At 37.5% G+C, this 16,560-nt stretch overlaps 1 protein-coding gene across 1 annotated transcript in view; it reads left to right on the top strand.

The window, feature by feature from the left end:
- The window catches only part of Liprin-alpha (PTPRF interacting protein alpha), a 173,927-nt gene that overhangs the window by 1,299 nt on the left and 156,068 nt on the right, over positions 1 to 16,560 (top strand). The gene's annotated exons all lie outside the window — the stretch shown is intronic.

The following is a 16,560-nucleotide window of genomic DNA, read 5'->3' as shown; positions in this document are numbered from 1 at the left end:
TTCGATTTGAAATAAAAGATCTCTTAAAAAATCCGATGTATAACCCATCAATTTAAATCCAGAACATGGGCTATTGAGGATTCTAATGGTGTGGTGATTACCGAAATTAAGGAAATCGTCAATGTATAACAAAATACTTCATATCACTTTTCTCTAATAGTCGACCTTTTTAGTTCGATCAATGGATGAACTCGAGGTTGACATGTTGCATACATATGTAATCGCGTCTGGGAAAATGGACAGTGACCACGACACCGGGCCCACACTATTTTCATTACACTTCATACAAAAGGGTCGACAAGGAAGTGCAGTAAGTATAGTTTTATGCTATATTTCTTGAGTGTATCACAATAAAAGAAACATTTAGAGGAAGATGATATATTTTCAAAATATTTTATAACAATGACAATTATGACAATAGGCGTCAAGAAACAACCCGCCAACACGATCTTCGCTTTAACAAGATCTGCTGTCGATAGGCTTGATAAGATTTGGAGGAACCGCAACATATCAAAAAACACCAAGACAGACCAATATGGTTGTCGCAAGGGCCGATCAGCTGGTGATCTTCTTGTGTACCTCATTCACCTTTGGGAACAAGCTGTGGAGAGCAACGGGAAGGCATTGGACGTAAGCCTGGACATCGCTAAGGCCTTTGACCGGCTCTGGCATAGGGTCCTTCTCGCGAAGTTACCATCTTAAGGTCTTCCCTAGAGGTTGTGCACATAGACAGCCAGCTTTCTGTCTGAGCGGCATATTAAGGTCGTAGTTGACGGGTGCTGCTCAGACATGGAGCTCATCAACGCTGGCGTGCCCCAAGGGTCTGTATTATCTCCCACGCTTTTTATTCTGCATATCAATGATTTGCTGCTATTAACCGGTGGCATTCATTGCTATGCAGATCATAGCACGGGAGATGGTATGTACACAGGCCGTGCGGACACCTCGCGGACATTCGTGGAAGAAAGCAGAATCCGACTTGTGTCTGAAATCGAGAACTCTCTGGAGCAGGTCTTGGAATGGGGTCGTCTTATCCTTGTTGAGTTCAACCTCATGAAGACACAAGTCTGCGCGTTTACCGCTAAAAAAGCCCCATTCGTCATAGCGCCTAAGTTCCAAAGTACCCCGCTCACCATTGGTAAAAGTGTAGGGATTCTGGGAGTTGACATCTCGTGTGACGTGCAGTATCGGAGTCATTTGGAAGTTAAAGCCAAGTTGGCTTCAAAGAAACTGGGCGTCCTGAACAGAGCCAAGGAGTACTTCAATGGGGGCCAACTCTTTCTGCTTTATGAAGCGCAAGTGAGGCCCCACATGGAGTACTGCTCGCATCTCTGGGCAGGGGCACCACAATACCAGCTTAACCCACTTGACTCCGTACAGAAACGCGCGGTGCGAATCGTCGATGACCCAGCGATCTCTGATCGGTTAGAAACCTTAAGCCTGCGGAGGGACATAGGTTCCCTCTGCGAGTTCTACCGACTTTACAATGGTGAGTGTTCTGAGGAACTGTTTGATCTGGTGCCTAAGCCGCCTTTCCTTCATCGCACCTCTCGCCGAAGGATGAAGTTCCATCCACATCAACTGGACCCGTGGCGGTCCTCCACGGTTCGGTTTGATCGTTCATTTTTGCCGCGTACGTGCAAAATGTGGAATGAACTTTCTCCTGAGGTATTCCCTCAGGATTATGACATGGGGCTCTTCAAGAGGGGTGTAAAAAGAGCTCTCCTTCAAAGCCGGCGATGCATTGGCGACTCCTCTGGTGTTGCAAATGTCCATAGGCGACGGTGACTGCTTTCCATCAGGTAGCCCATCTGCCTCATCGTTAGGTTACATATAAGACTTATGAAAAGTCTAGTTTTTCCTATCCTTCTCTACGCTGCAGAGACGTAGACGATTCGGATGCAAGATCGCCGTAAAATTGATGCCCTAGAAATACTATTCTCTGGATCTACGATTATCTGGATGAGAATACTAAAATATTTCGGCCGCATATTTAGGGACGAGAACTCAGTATGGTTGTAGTTCCGTGAAAGGTAGATGGAAAGAGGTCACGCGGCAGATCGCCTACTCGCTGAACAGACCTTATAAAATCTAGCACACAGTGTTCCCTCGTCGAGTGTTGCCGCAAGGCTAGCATAGAAGGCGGTGGCGAAGGATCGCAATAGCGTCTGTTAAAGGCAGCTGTGGATGACTGACCAGTTGTCATCATCATGCCACGACCACTCTGTCAAGAGTGCACGACTACAGAGATATTTTTTTCCAGCTTTCCACATATTTTTTTATATAATTCCTTTATTGATGAATTCGGAACTCATAACGTCGTTAATAAATCATAAACTTCTGTAATTAACTTGGTATTAAGTAATAGGACCTTTTTTCCTTCGGAATTCCACTAAATTAACATTACATAGTAAAATGCTTAATAAAAATTAGTAACTTTATCTTAATCTCGAAAATATCGAAAAAACCGGAATACCGGGATTTGTCTGGGGTCAGTACCGAAAATATCGGTTTTGCTTAGATGGTGCGGTATTGCGACCCCTACCCAGTACCATTCAATGTTTCACTTGCAAACTGTGGGTTGTGAACATCATCAACCTATATATCTCAGAGTACTTACTGACCACAGACAGAATGAAAATACTGTAGCACACCTACACCAAACTCTTATTGAAATGTGGGTTAGGTTAGAATAGATGGAAATATTCAGTAGGCAAGATAGTTGGCAAATATTAAATAATTTTATTTATGCCTACAATTTAAAATATTAGTCATGTGTGATTTCAATTTAAACATGAGCTTGGTTAGGAATTGGATAAATATTTTGAATACTTTAAAGCCTGTCACTGTATCAAAATTAATCTAAGTGGTGGAAATTTCAATACAATGTCCATAATTTCCTATTATCGATAGTGTCAATTTCAATTTTGTAAATATCTGCAAAGCAAAACAAGAAAATGTTATCTCAGAAGAAAAGGGGAACTAAACTTTTTCATTCATTTATATAAACTTTACGCATGTTTAAAATTAATTGTTTAGAAAAAAGCAAGGTACATAGTAGAATATAATGTGAAATGTTAGAATAACAGGTATGCAGAAAGGTTCGACTGAGGAGGTACCGCTGCCACAATATTTGTAGTGCAGCAATTCTTATTGTGTTCTTGAAAGAGTGAGAATGCCAGATGGAGTTTACATATCTCAGTCCTCAGAAGTAGCCGCTCATCTGTGATCGGCTCCACGTAGAACCTATATTCTATATGGACTCTGTTATAGATAACTGTAGAAATAGTTACCACTTATTGTCAGGTGGACAGCATACTGTTTGGGTCAGTAGTTCTTTATTATAGCGTTGTTGGGCATATTTGCTGATCTGAAACTACCTTGGAAAACAATGGTCGTATGACCACAAATCTACTGTTTTATGACTATGTTAATATTGTATGTTAAAATACACCAATGCTTAACATTTCATTAAATTGAAGCCAGAATAATTAATTATTTAATATGCAACAAACATGGACACATTTTATAATAATAAAACAATTTTACAATGTTATTGTGAACAGAACAGATACTAAGATCTACAAGTTTTTGTTTTGCCAGTTTGCAAGTTAACAATGAGCAAATTAAGTATCAGTGAGAATGGGTCAAGGTGGACGCACAATACTCAGACAACGGAAACTGCTACAGCAGACTTAATGTATTTAGGAAGCAACCATTGTCTTGTTGTGCAACTCGCTGCAAAAAATTGATAATATCTTTACTTATGTAAGTCTTTAATTAATGTGTGGATACAATAGGTTTTAATTAATATTTTTAGTATATGTATTATTTATTTCATGTTTTAAGTAGACTTTTATTGCATACTTATAAACTATTATTAATAAATAATCTATCCAACGTTTTGTTTACCAAAGATCAAAATTTGACAACTACTTTTGACATTTGACGATTTTCTATTTTTTCCAATATAATTCCTAAATATTATCAAATTCTGACCTATGGTAGGCAAAATTTGGATAGATTGAGTATTAATAATGAGCTTAGATATAAGTAGACAAACACAAAGTAGTTTTTAAATTCTGTAACTTAGTGATTTAATGCTGTAAAAAACAACCTGAAATTTGATCACTATATTGATTGATATTTGTCTTTCATGATAAGAAGCATCATAAGCAAGTTCCATGCCCAATGACATGTGATTAACAATGTTTTATTGATTTTGATATTCTGTTCAAATTCAAATCATTCAAATCAGCTTCAGGAATATGCTTAGGTTCATAATATCTTATACTTGGATCCTAAGAGACAAAAATGTTTCAAAGAGAGCCATTATTTCATGATTTTATTTTATGTATTAACTAAAAGTTTAAGTATTTTTTTAAATAAGTTAAAAAACATAAAAAAGTAGCCAGCTCGGTTAACTATGGCCAAAATCTCTCTAACTGTGAGACTCATGACGATGACGAAATGTGTTAGTTTTGTGTAAGTATACTATGCTTATAATCAGGTTTACAATGCTTTCTACACTTACAGCCGCATACTAGGATTCCCTGTGTCATAGGTTCTAAGGACACACACCTACCATCGAACCATTACTGTCCCACTGCTGGGCATGGATCTCCTCTTAGAATGAGAAGGATGAACGATAAGGCCATAGTCGAATTGGTAACAAAAGATTTTTTTTAAGATTTTTCAAGTATGTAGGCTTCGCAGTTTAAACAGGTGATAATTAATTCCTAATACGCACATGACTTTGAAAACTCAGAGGTTGAGGTAGAGCCTGCGATTTTGACCTCGGACCTCTCGATCTAGAGGCCGAGTTTTCCAACCACTTTAATGGATACATACATAGGCATATGAAAATGTAATATGTATGTCGTAAAGTTAATAGTGTCAAATGTTCGAGATGAATGTGGCGGTGGGCCGTGAATGGAGATCTCGTCGGGTTGTGGTCGAGATTGTGCGTATTGGCGTGAATGCTGCGACTTCCGTTCGTCCGCAGGACGGCATTGTGCGGACACTGGTTGGAACCACGTGGAACTAATTAATCAGGGTCGTGTGGAAACTTGGGTTTGTTCATGACTTTTATGTATATTCATTTGCGTTAATAGTTAACAGGGATGTTGTGGAGCTCCGTAATCGCAACAGAAAGTATCGGATATCCGAAACAATAATCTATCTGAAATCGGAACCAAATATAATATAAAAGTTTCAAATATTTTCGGCTAGGAGGTATGAGAACATTATGACAGGTTTTTATCTGGCCGTGCCGATACTGTATCAATACAATTCCATAAAAATGTAACTGGAACTATACGAAGTTAAATAAGAAGTTGATAAAAATAGAAATCTCCGTGATACAGACTCCGCGGTACAACTGTGTCATCTATACCTGACTTGCTGACGATAATCGTGCTCCTGTTTTCTCGATGTCTAATCTGTTCATTATTCAACGTAGTCTCAGATCCGACCGACAGAAGTAGATTTATTCGCGCGATATTTGACATTAAAATCCAATGAATGAATGATAGTTGATATCGAAATCGGACCTACTACAGCTTAGAGTTTAGCTGTTATACTGTTCTATAACTTCGTTTAAAATGCTGTAAGATTAATCTAATTAAATACTTAATTAATTGCGGTGTAACAGTTTTATCTTAGTAGGATACTAGATTTGAACTGGGATTTATCCTCGCACCAACTTTTTCTACCGTAAAGCAACTCTTGCGTTTCGGATGGTATGGACCGCGTGGATGCCAGCAAACTTACATGAGAAATTCTCATTAGTGGCAACGCATCGAATATCGGCTTCGGATGGATTCTCTTTTCTATATAGGGTTTGTACAGTTTGTACGATGATGCCGGCGATGTATTGACGACTCCTCTGGTGTTGCAATTGTCCATAGGGGACGATAACTGTTTTCCGCCAAGTATAAAATATAAAAAACACTTATACCATGAGATGGACTGTATGCTCGTTTGCTAATTCAATCTTATAAAAATATCTCTCTGGAATAAATCATTGTTCGATCGTGTGTTTACGACTATGGGTCACAACACAACTTGTAACTAATATGTAAAGTTGGTAACACAGCAAGTATTTGACCAAAGAAGTTCTGCCACAAGTTTAGTTTACACATGATAACGTGCTGGCGGGCCGCCAGTCGCAATAACTTGTAATATTGTCACGCCGTGCCGTCTCGCTGTGCCGTGATGTCGGAACGTTTAGACAGCCTGTGATATTATTTTTGACAGCTCATTTTGTTCGTAAAACTTGTTCTTAATGCGGTCTATAAGTTGATCATGGTATAGGGTTCCTTAGCTATATGGCAATAATGGAAACTTAATTTCCCTTCCAAAAACGTTATTTAATGTTTTTATTTATAATATACGAGTAGCAGACGAGCATGCAATCGCCTGATGGTAAGTAGCTACTGCCGCCCATGGACATCTGTAATCAACCCCAGATAGGATTAGATATTCCTACCTGAGGTCGACCTCAGATGCACCGCTACCCCTAAGGAATAAGCTGAAACGGCTTGGAAAAGTATATCCTTTACCACACCCTTCAAAACGGAACACAGCAGTGTTTAACACTGCTGTTAATAGACAGAAATAGGTGTGGCGGTGGTGCCGCTGGAGTCGAACCACAAAGGGCTCTACCACCTTCTAATGATGTACAATAGATGATGAAATTTTGTAGGAATGAGTGTTCTTGGAACGGCGAATTATGTGCGTTTAGTGAAAATAAAATAGTATTAATGTACGAAAAAAATAAGTTATTTCTTTTTTGAGATATAGGATGTTTTCGAAACCACGCCATTTTGAGTTTAACGACAACAGGCATAATAATATACTTTTTACCCCACTGCGGAGGGTAACATTTTGTCGTGCCCTACAGCCCACACAACTTGACGGATTTAAACACATGAGGTGTCGTTGGATTCGTCTAAATTGTGGTGACACGAGCTTTATTACTTTTTTTATTCAGTTAACAACTTTAAGTAGACGGTTATTTTGTTTTTATATTAAACTAGAAAAGTTAAGTTATTATAAAGTCCAATCTTATTATAAATCAGGATATTCAATAATTGCTTGGTCTAAATACGTATTTATATAAGATATTGTCATCTTATTAATCAAAGATTTAAAGATAAATTTATAATGTATTACTCAAGAGTTAACAATTTTTATTGCGTGTTTCTATAATTTATAACTGACGGTTTAAAGATATTTCTAATGGACTAGCAGGAAATTAATTGTCAGTAAATAATAGTGTTTCTCAGGTAATAGACATGAAGGAAATATTTCTAATAAACCAATCGTACCGATTCAAGTAGGTATATGCGTAGATTGGTAAGTAGTTTCGCGGCTCGGGCTGGGGTGCTCTCAACGTGTTTACGGCCCTAAGCTATGCAAATAGTGCAGGGGCAGTGGCGCCTAATTGCGGCCCAATCATAAATCATGGCCCGTTCCGCTCAACTCACCGCTCCAGCTAATTGAGCGCCCAACACCTATGGGGAACTGATTGTTGAGAATATTGAGTTTTGTTGTAGGCATCTATATGGAGAACGTTGACAGTTGACACCCATCGCTTGAGCAACTAGTAGCTTTAACTATTATGTGGTAAGAACGGTAAGGACATGACATGGTCAAGCAAATCACTTGAAAACCACTATGTATAGCGATAATACCTATTATTATTCATTCATATTAATATTAATACCCATTTGCGAATATTCATGGATTTTAAAAAATACAAATTAGTAAAAATACAATCGTTCAACATTCAATAACAGCATCTTATTCTAATACTACTTTAAAATTAACATCTTCACGCATGTGTATTTTTGTTGATTCTACTACGATTATAATTAATATCTGAAACGTTTACCACTTGTCAAAACATTGTCTTTTCGTTAAACCGAATGTCAGGGCAGACTGGGAAGGCGACGTGACAATATCGTGGATTGGCTGCCCGCCAATACGTTATTATGTGTAAACTTTGGGAGAGCCGCGAGAGTGTGGACCAACTTGTAGTCGGTTTTTGTCAAATAAATAATTTATTTCTATAACGTTTCCTTAATGAAGCTTTTAAAATATTGTTCTTTCGAAATGCTGTCATTAACGTGTGTGAAACGGTTATTGCGTTTTGGTGGAAGGATGTGGATCCCGGCTCATTTGCAAATGAGGCAAGTGAGGCAACCGTTTTAGTCTTCGGGAGTGGCAATGCGTCTGTGATTGGTTTCAGGTAGAACCTCCGTTAAATATAGAATGTGTCACAGATATTTGTGGCGGCGGCTTCTTCAAAACAAAAGTGTGTTTTTTGTCTGGATGATGGTGATTTATATGTCTATGAAGGAACATTAATAGATATTGTTATGTTGGGATATGTTTATGCGTATGTGCATATTAGAAATTAATTATTATTTACTTAAACGTTGAAGGAAAACATACTATGTGAAGTCAATCAATTCGCACTTGGACAGCGCGATGTACTATTGGCTTAATCCTTCTCATCTCTGAGAGGTCTCGTAACATAGGAGTAGCAGACGAGCATGCAGTCTATCTGATGGTAGGTGGCTACCATGGATATCTGTAATCAAACTTAGATAGGATATGAATGAAGAACCCGTATATTTTATTAACGTAAAGTCCTGTAGTGTGTTTGGACAGTTCGTTGGCAACATCTCAAAGTTAATGGATCAAGAGACAACGTGTTGTGATAGCGGCGTGCGTTGTGTCAATAAATGTGTACGTTGTAAATTCCACGCGCATGTGATAAGATAAACATACGTGCGTTCAGCATCCCTACGTAAAGACCACTTCGGCCGAAACACGAAGTAAAGATGCACTTGTCTAATTCGGGGTTTTGTGCTTGGATTGGTTAAAGTTTCGGATATTTAAATGGATAGATATATAAAAAGAGATATTCTTGCGTTATTTTGTCTTATTTTTTGGAATTGTCTAGAATTGCATTTTATATAAAATCATGTGGATCCTGGTTATTTATCGAGCGACAAATAGATATTAACGAATGGTCCTCCGAATGGACTTTCCAAATAATACAAACATGCACGCCGCGCACTAGATGCATTTTTCCTTCATTGGCTTTGTAAAACTTACACTCCAAGAACGTACGCGCATCGTGGCGAGTACCGAATATATCCGTGTAATTTATTTACACACACATACGAGACATCAGCATCATGGGTTTTTTTCAGTCTATCTATATTTAGATACTTAATACTGACGTAGTTTGTACAGAGTAAGTTTAGACATTAGTCCGGAATAACAAGACGGAAATGATCTTCTTACAACCATAACTTCAAATGTGGATGCTCCGTGTCGTGAATGTCTTTGACATATAAAGACGACTACACAAACACCCATACCCAAAAAAATTACAACATTCACACGTTTGGCTGATGGGTATCGATCACGGAACTCTGCGCATCAGATTATGATAGTGACCGCTACGCCACCCGAGTCACCGACCACAAAAAAAAATTGATGCAATTCAATCATCGGTAAAATTTTAGCATGAATGCTTACTCAAACACCGAAGTAGGTGAACATAACCAGTAGTGGCGAGCGTGAGAAGTCACGCATGGTTTGGGACACTCCTAGGGCGACTGCGCAACTGGTCAACGGTGGCGCGCGTGGTAACCGCTGCCTTGTTTGTTCATCTGTGTTGAAGACATTGAGAAAATGTGGTTAGTAGTACTCGTCAAAGCGCATACGCCCATTGAGTTTGAATTAAAATGTCTGAATGTTTTTTTTTTATAATATATGAGTAGCAGACGAGCATGCAGTCCACCTGATGGTAAGTGGCTACTGCAGCCCATGGACATCTGTAATCAACCCCAGATAGGTTTAGATATTCCTACCTGAGGTCGGCCACAGATGCGCTGCTACTCCTGAGGACTACTAGGACTGAAACGCCTCGGTAAAGTATGTCTCCCTTATCACATCTTTCAAACCAGAACACAGCATCGCTTAACACTGCTGTTATAAGGCAGAAATAGGTGTGGCGCCGGAGTTGAACCACAAAGGGTTCTACAACCTTCCAAATAATGTAATATGAACGTATTGTAAAATATGGTAGAATAATTTAAATTGAAATCTTAAGAGATGTTTTGTAGACCCCATTTGGGTTACAGTTTAAAATGATCCCGACTTAATTATGGCTTGATGATATCTACATCTAATTATACTTTTTTAAATTGTTTGTTATTTACTATGTGTCTACAAGTACACGTCATAATTATATCCGCCTTGACAGATTCGTCTAAAATTATTGACAAAGGCTAATGACGGTTTTTTTTTATAATTCTCTCGTTACATCAAAAAATGTGTACGTACACATGAAAATTATTGATAATCAAATTACGAAATTTTGAAGATATTAAAACAAGATAAAGCAATTCATCTTAGCCTAGGAATCAGGGCGTAACGGATTCTTTCCGGTTATGGTGTCGCGTTGATTCACCGTTGTCTAATTTCCCATAGAACTTATGTAATGATGTTTAGGATGACTGGTTATGAATGGTCTTCGTCGTATTATAACTGGCAATACTATGCCCAAATACGAGATCACCGTAAAACTAAAAAAAAACTAAGATTTTTTATAGTAAGTCATAGTAGTTATAACTATCAATACGCAATAGTCAGTGTACATTGGTCGATTGATGCAGTTTTAATTTTTTTCTTAATTAGGATTCCGTGGCCAAAGATAAAAACGGGAACTGGGGCTTGGTAATAGTAATAAGCCTCCGCTGTATTTTCGTTTGTTACAGGGCTCGAATAGAATAGAATGGAACCGTAATAGAAAAATATTTTTTACAGAGTGATACTATGGCCTATACTATTATAGGAACACATAAAAATGTCAAAAGGGTATTTATTATGTATTTTGAAAATATTTACTGTTTATTTTTTCCATGTAACGTGGCAATGATTTTAATAGTAGAAGCAATTGTAGATGTAATCAATATCTCTTACGCATTTTTTTACGAGATGACTTTGTACGGTTCCGGTTAAATTAATATAGCCTTATACTACTTGAGGGAGGACTCGCAGACAATTTAACGTGATTTGATCTGTTTGTCCTTTACCGCGACAAATTATCTTATGCATGTAACAAATAGTTTACGCAAAAATAACTTTCTTGTAAGAGCAGTTAGCATTTAAACTACTATTTATATTATGAAAACACATTTCTTGTGTACAAAACTTCAATACTTCGAACATAAAAGATTGTAAAAAATGACAATAAACGTAAGTTATAAATACACAAAACGAATCTTGTCAAAAATCATTTTTACCTGAAAGTAACTATTATTATACTCTTCAGTGTCATTTGTAATGATGGTTATCTTTGTTGGACATTATAATGTTCAGCTACTATTGATAATTGAGTGTTCGGGAAATGGCACTTTACGATGTTCATCCAATTCTTTTGCCCGTTCAAATTTTCACAATGCTCAAATTTTCACAATGCTCAAATTTTCACAATGCTTCTCCTATGATACCAAATGTAAAAAAATGCAAATTTGGTAGAACCCTCCGTGGCCAAAATTGGCCACAATTTTTTAAGCAACTTGTGTATTTTTCTAGATTTGTAGAAATTTTGTTTGATAGGTTCTACTAGGTATTGAATATTGGCTGTACAAGTAGAAAATAGGTAACTTGTAGTAATTTATTTTTGTAGCGAAACACTGAAATGATAACTCCGTTGCGTGTTCTATTGTACTGAAAAGATTTGTTCCTGTCTTTATTTAGCTTACAAATTTGTCACCGACGCTGCGTCTGTTCTAATAAATGTTTTGACATGAATAATTTATTTTAATTTAACCATTTGTACAAATTGATGATAGTCTCTTTTCAGTTTATGATCGTTAAAAGAATATAATGTAATAAATGAGAGTAAGAGAGGACGCCCGTGCCCAGCAGTGGGACTGTAATGGGTTGATGACAAAATGACAGTAATGACAGGTATAATATAAATTTAACATATGAGAACACTGTAGCAACTTTTTTTTTAATTTATACCTAACCATAAGGCAGACGGGCTACCTGGTGGAAAGCAGTCACCGTCGCCTATGGACATTTGCAACACCAGAAGAGTCGCCAACGCATCGCCGGCTTTGGAGGAGAACTCTTTTTGCACCCGTCTTGAAGAGCCCCATGTCATAGAGCTCAGGAAATACTTCAGGAATATTTATTATTATTATCAGGGAATGTTTAATATGCAATAGTCAAATAATGTTTATATGTTTTTCGGAAAACAAGAAACAGGAAAACAGTGTGTCTGACAACTCATTACTTTCCCACTGCACTGTGGGCACGGAATACCTCTCAAAGTTAGAAGGGTTTAGGCTATAGTTCACATCGCTTACAATTTTGTAGAATTGGCCGAATGTACTTGCCATGGAAGCCTTTTTATTAACATGCTTTTATTAGCTTGGGTTGTATGTATGTATGCATGTATGTACGTAACAGTAACGGAATCTTTGAACCCGATTTCTATCCACTTTGAACGTTCAGTTTAATTCAAAATTTTGAAAAATTCTCAAAATCCGATGACAATACACGATGCTTTTCGAAAATTGATAAGTGGAGCACTCCACGCTTTGTTCACAATTATACATTTTACTGTTCCTTAATTGATTCCTAGATTAAAAATTATTTTCTACTTTTTAGTTGATTTTATCATAAAAGCGTGTTTTTTAGTTTTTTGAACTATATTTATTTAAGAAATCTACTTTGTGATCCTCATGATGTTTTTTTTTATCGTTATAGCAAGAGATAGTTAATTTGTTATGTGCATATAAGTTTGCAAAGTCGAAGGTGCGTGTCTGCGTCGTGCGTTGAACGTAGCACGTCCCGATTTATTGGTCGATTGTTTTATGAAACTTATTAAAAGTTTCCAATATGTGTTATACATATGTGTTAATTATATTGTTCACGTAAATATATAGGTTAGAGTATAAAATGTGTAGGTTAGTTGTCGTCCTTCTATCGGAGGCGGTTCGTGGCGTGGCTTGTGATCAACTGGAAAAGATGCCAGTAACGATGTACGTTACTGTAAGCTGATGTCAGCTTGACTGCGTAAACCGGCGACCTACTAACGCAAATAGTGGGAGACACGGCCATTATGTCCTCAACGCCTCCTTCAGATTTATATCCAGTTATCCTAGTTAACAACTCTGTAAATGGGATCTTGTAGGGATAAAGGAATACACTTGTGTATACAGTCTGAAATAAATAAATACTAGTAAATGCGTTACATGGTTATAACTGTATGATGTGAGATTGTTATATTTTTATGTTTGGTTTTCATTATATTCTCATGTACGTGACTTGTTTCTTTTTGAGAATATCTGTCTATAAACTAATGTTCAATGATGATTGATGCATGACGGTATTTATAGACGGGTAGTAGTAACCGCAGTGGTCTGAACAGTGGTGGTACGGAACCCTTCATATACGAGTTTGACTTGCACTTCACCAATTATTGTTACTTAATCGATACACTGTCGCTAGTGGAACACAGTGACAGGACAATTACACAATAGTTTAACCATTAGCTAAGCGAATGCAAGCGGCCTCAACGGGAGCCGGCGAGCGTGGCTGAAAGCGAATGTCCGTTGCGCACTGATTGCCGCTGTCGCCTCCGACGCCGCGCCGCTCGGTGACGGTTCTCACGGTATTATATATTTGGGATCTATTTATAATTGGACAGCGGTTCGCAAAGTTCGACTACGCCAATGGGGGGGGGGGGGGTACCCGACAAAAAATGCGTAATGGCGTCTGCTTAACCGTGAAATGGAATTAGGTTGAAATTGGGCAGAATTGTTTCGAAAGTTGACGAAAGTAGACGAGAAATAAGTCTACTCATCATATCAATGAATAACATATCTGTTGCCCTATTAAACGTGTATTTCATTAATTTAAAAAAACACAGTTTTTTCTATAGACAAATTAAAGGAGTGCTCATTGTGTTGAAGATCGAATAGGGCTACAAGTTTGAGAAACACTGTAATAGACAATGCAAGCCCGTGTCCGCTTGTGCCGTTTCAATGGATGTACTATGTTCCAGATGAATGGCGCCTGTAAATAGCGACTTTTTGTACAAATGCAGCATCGGCCATCTGTTATTTTTGACCGGCCCTAGTATCGCGATTGTGTGGTTGTAAAAAGAACCATTTATATAGATTTGACGTATTTTTAGAAAAATAAAATAATACATCACGAATTAGCACATAGTAGTTGTAAGTTCCATTTATACATATATTGCTTTATTGCATAGAGAAGAATAAGCTATAAACGAATTAAGGATAGTAAAACTTATTGTATAGACTTATTTGTCTCATCTTTATTTTTTTTTTTTGGGAAAATTCGGGTTTGTTGAAGTTGCCGTGTGAAATTTCTATTAGTGTAAGTTTTGTTAGTAATAAGTTGTAACTAACTGGGATTTGGTAAAAACGTTTGTTATCAAATGAACTAGTTTAAGGTTTTTGGTGTTAAAATAATACAGAAGACATTTATATGAATGTAAACTCAGTGTTGTCCTATGTGTACATAGTAATGTACTTTATGATGACAACAATAATAAACAAATGATTGTAAGAAATGAAGAGTCATGTTCGCCATGTTTCATGTCAAGATACACTATCGTTGTTGCTGATAAGAGAATCCATCAAGATCATCTGTTTCGTTTACATGAAGGAGATGGAATGTTTTGAAATATTCATGTAATATGCCTTATTTTAGTGCTTATCTGGCTTACCAACGCGGTGCTCAGGAGTGACAATGCTACTTTATCCTTTCTCAAGTAGAATTCTGTTTAGGTTAAACATAACACTACTAATTCGAGAACACTATTATCTCAGTAAGTCAAGATTTCCCACAAATTTCTCCGTAACTATAATACGTGGTTATTTATACAAAATGAAGTCACAGGCTGTTGACTTAGCTAATGTAGGCGTCCTTCGCGACGCTCTCGCAATCAAACCGGATCAATATTAGCATATTCACTGTGTACCTTAAATTAGCCCACTTCCTAGTTCCTGAATACTTAACACGCGGTAGAATTCGCGTCTTATTGTAAACTAGTTTTTGCCCGCGGTTTCGCCAGCGTTTAAAAGAAAATAATATGACATACTAACATACATAAAACTGTAAATTCTTACCTTCGACTTTGCTGAAGATCATCACTTGATCAAATGCATAGTTTACGATTCCATCCTTACTAATATTGATTAAAATAATCAGTGTTTTGGGTCCAAAAGATCGATTGTCCGATTAATCGATCTTAGATCGCCATCCCTAGTTCCCGTAGGATTTCCGGGATAAAAACTATCCTATGTCCGTTCTCGGGTCTCAGACTATCTTTGTAAAAAAAATCATTAAAATCGGTTTAGTGGCTTAGGCGTGAAGAAGAGACAGACAGACAGACAGACAGAGTTACTTTCAGATTTATAATATTAGTAAGGAATTATTTATCTTTTATGTAAAATTGAAGTAGGATATGAACAGGCAATACAGCTGCTTATAAGTGTACACGGCCGCAAAGACACCTGTGTTCAACTAATCACAGATGTTGAGCTAAATCCGATCAGATACAGCAGAATACAGAGGATACAGATGCGTTGCTTCTCTTGAGTTGGTCGCCTCATATGTGAGTCAGTCTGCATCCAAATCCTTACATCGAACCGCAAGAACTGCTTCCCTCTGTAATAGATATGACGGTAGTTCATCACTAATTAATTAGTGAACTGTACTATACCTTCTAAAACTTTGTAAATGTAGAGACAGTGTTAGATATTTAGAAGCCAAACGATCCCCTAAAGGGAATGGAATGGGAAAGGCAGATAAGCGACTTAGGTCTTTTAATGTATTTCATTAAAGCCAACAATTATAATCTAGACTCACGGTAATGAGTCCGGCTACTTTTTCATGACCTATATCGACGTAATATAAAGAAAAAGCGAAACCCTTAATTGCTAAATTTGAGCCGTGAGTGAGACAAAATGTATATTTTGTTCGTTGCGCAAGGAAAAGAAACCTAAATCATTTAAAATTTAAAGGTGATAGAACCCTCTGTGGTTCGTCCACCGCTACACCTCCTTCTGCCTTATAACAGCAGTGTTAATTGCTGCTGAGTTCTGGTTTGAAGGATTTGGTAAAAGAGACATAATTTTCCGAGGCATTCTATCTTAGTCCTCAGGGGTAGCAGCGCATCCGTGGAATCTAACCCTATCTGGAGTATCTGCGGTTGATAATAGATGCAGCAGCCACTTACCATCAGGTGAACTGCATGCTCGTCTGCTACTCTTTTTCTATTAAAAAAAATGTTTTACAATTTGCCCACAAAATACCCATAGTTTTTAAACAACATGATTGTCCTTTTCCGTTTCTTGGAACCAGCTTCGACGTACGTACACTATTGTGTTAAGCTTTATTGCTTTATTTTCGAGTTACACTCGACGTCAAGGAAAGGACGACCTCGCACGACAAATCCCTTTGATCTTCGTAAAATACCGCCACTGA

Source organism: Epargyreus clarus, unplaced genomic scaffold (genome assembly GCF_041222505.1).
Source record: "Epargyreus clarus isolate Ecla_fem2 unplaced genomic scaffold, WU_Ecla_fem_2.2 ptg000009l, whole genome shotgun sequence".
NCBI classification, from domain to species: Eukaryota; Metazoa; Arthropoda; class Insecta; order Lepidoptera; family Hesperiidae; genus Epargyreus; species Epargyreus clarus.
This window is presented reverse-complemented; position numbering and strand designations above follow the sequence as displayed.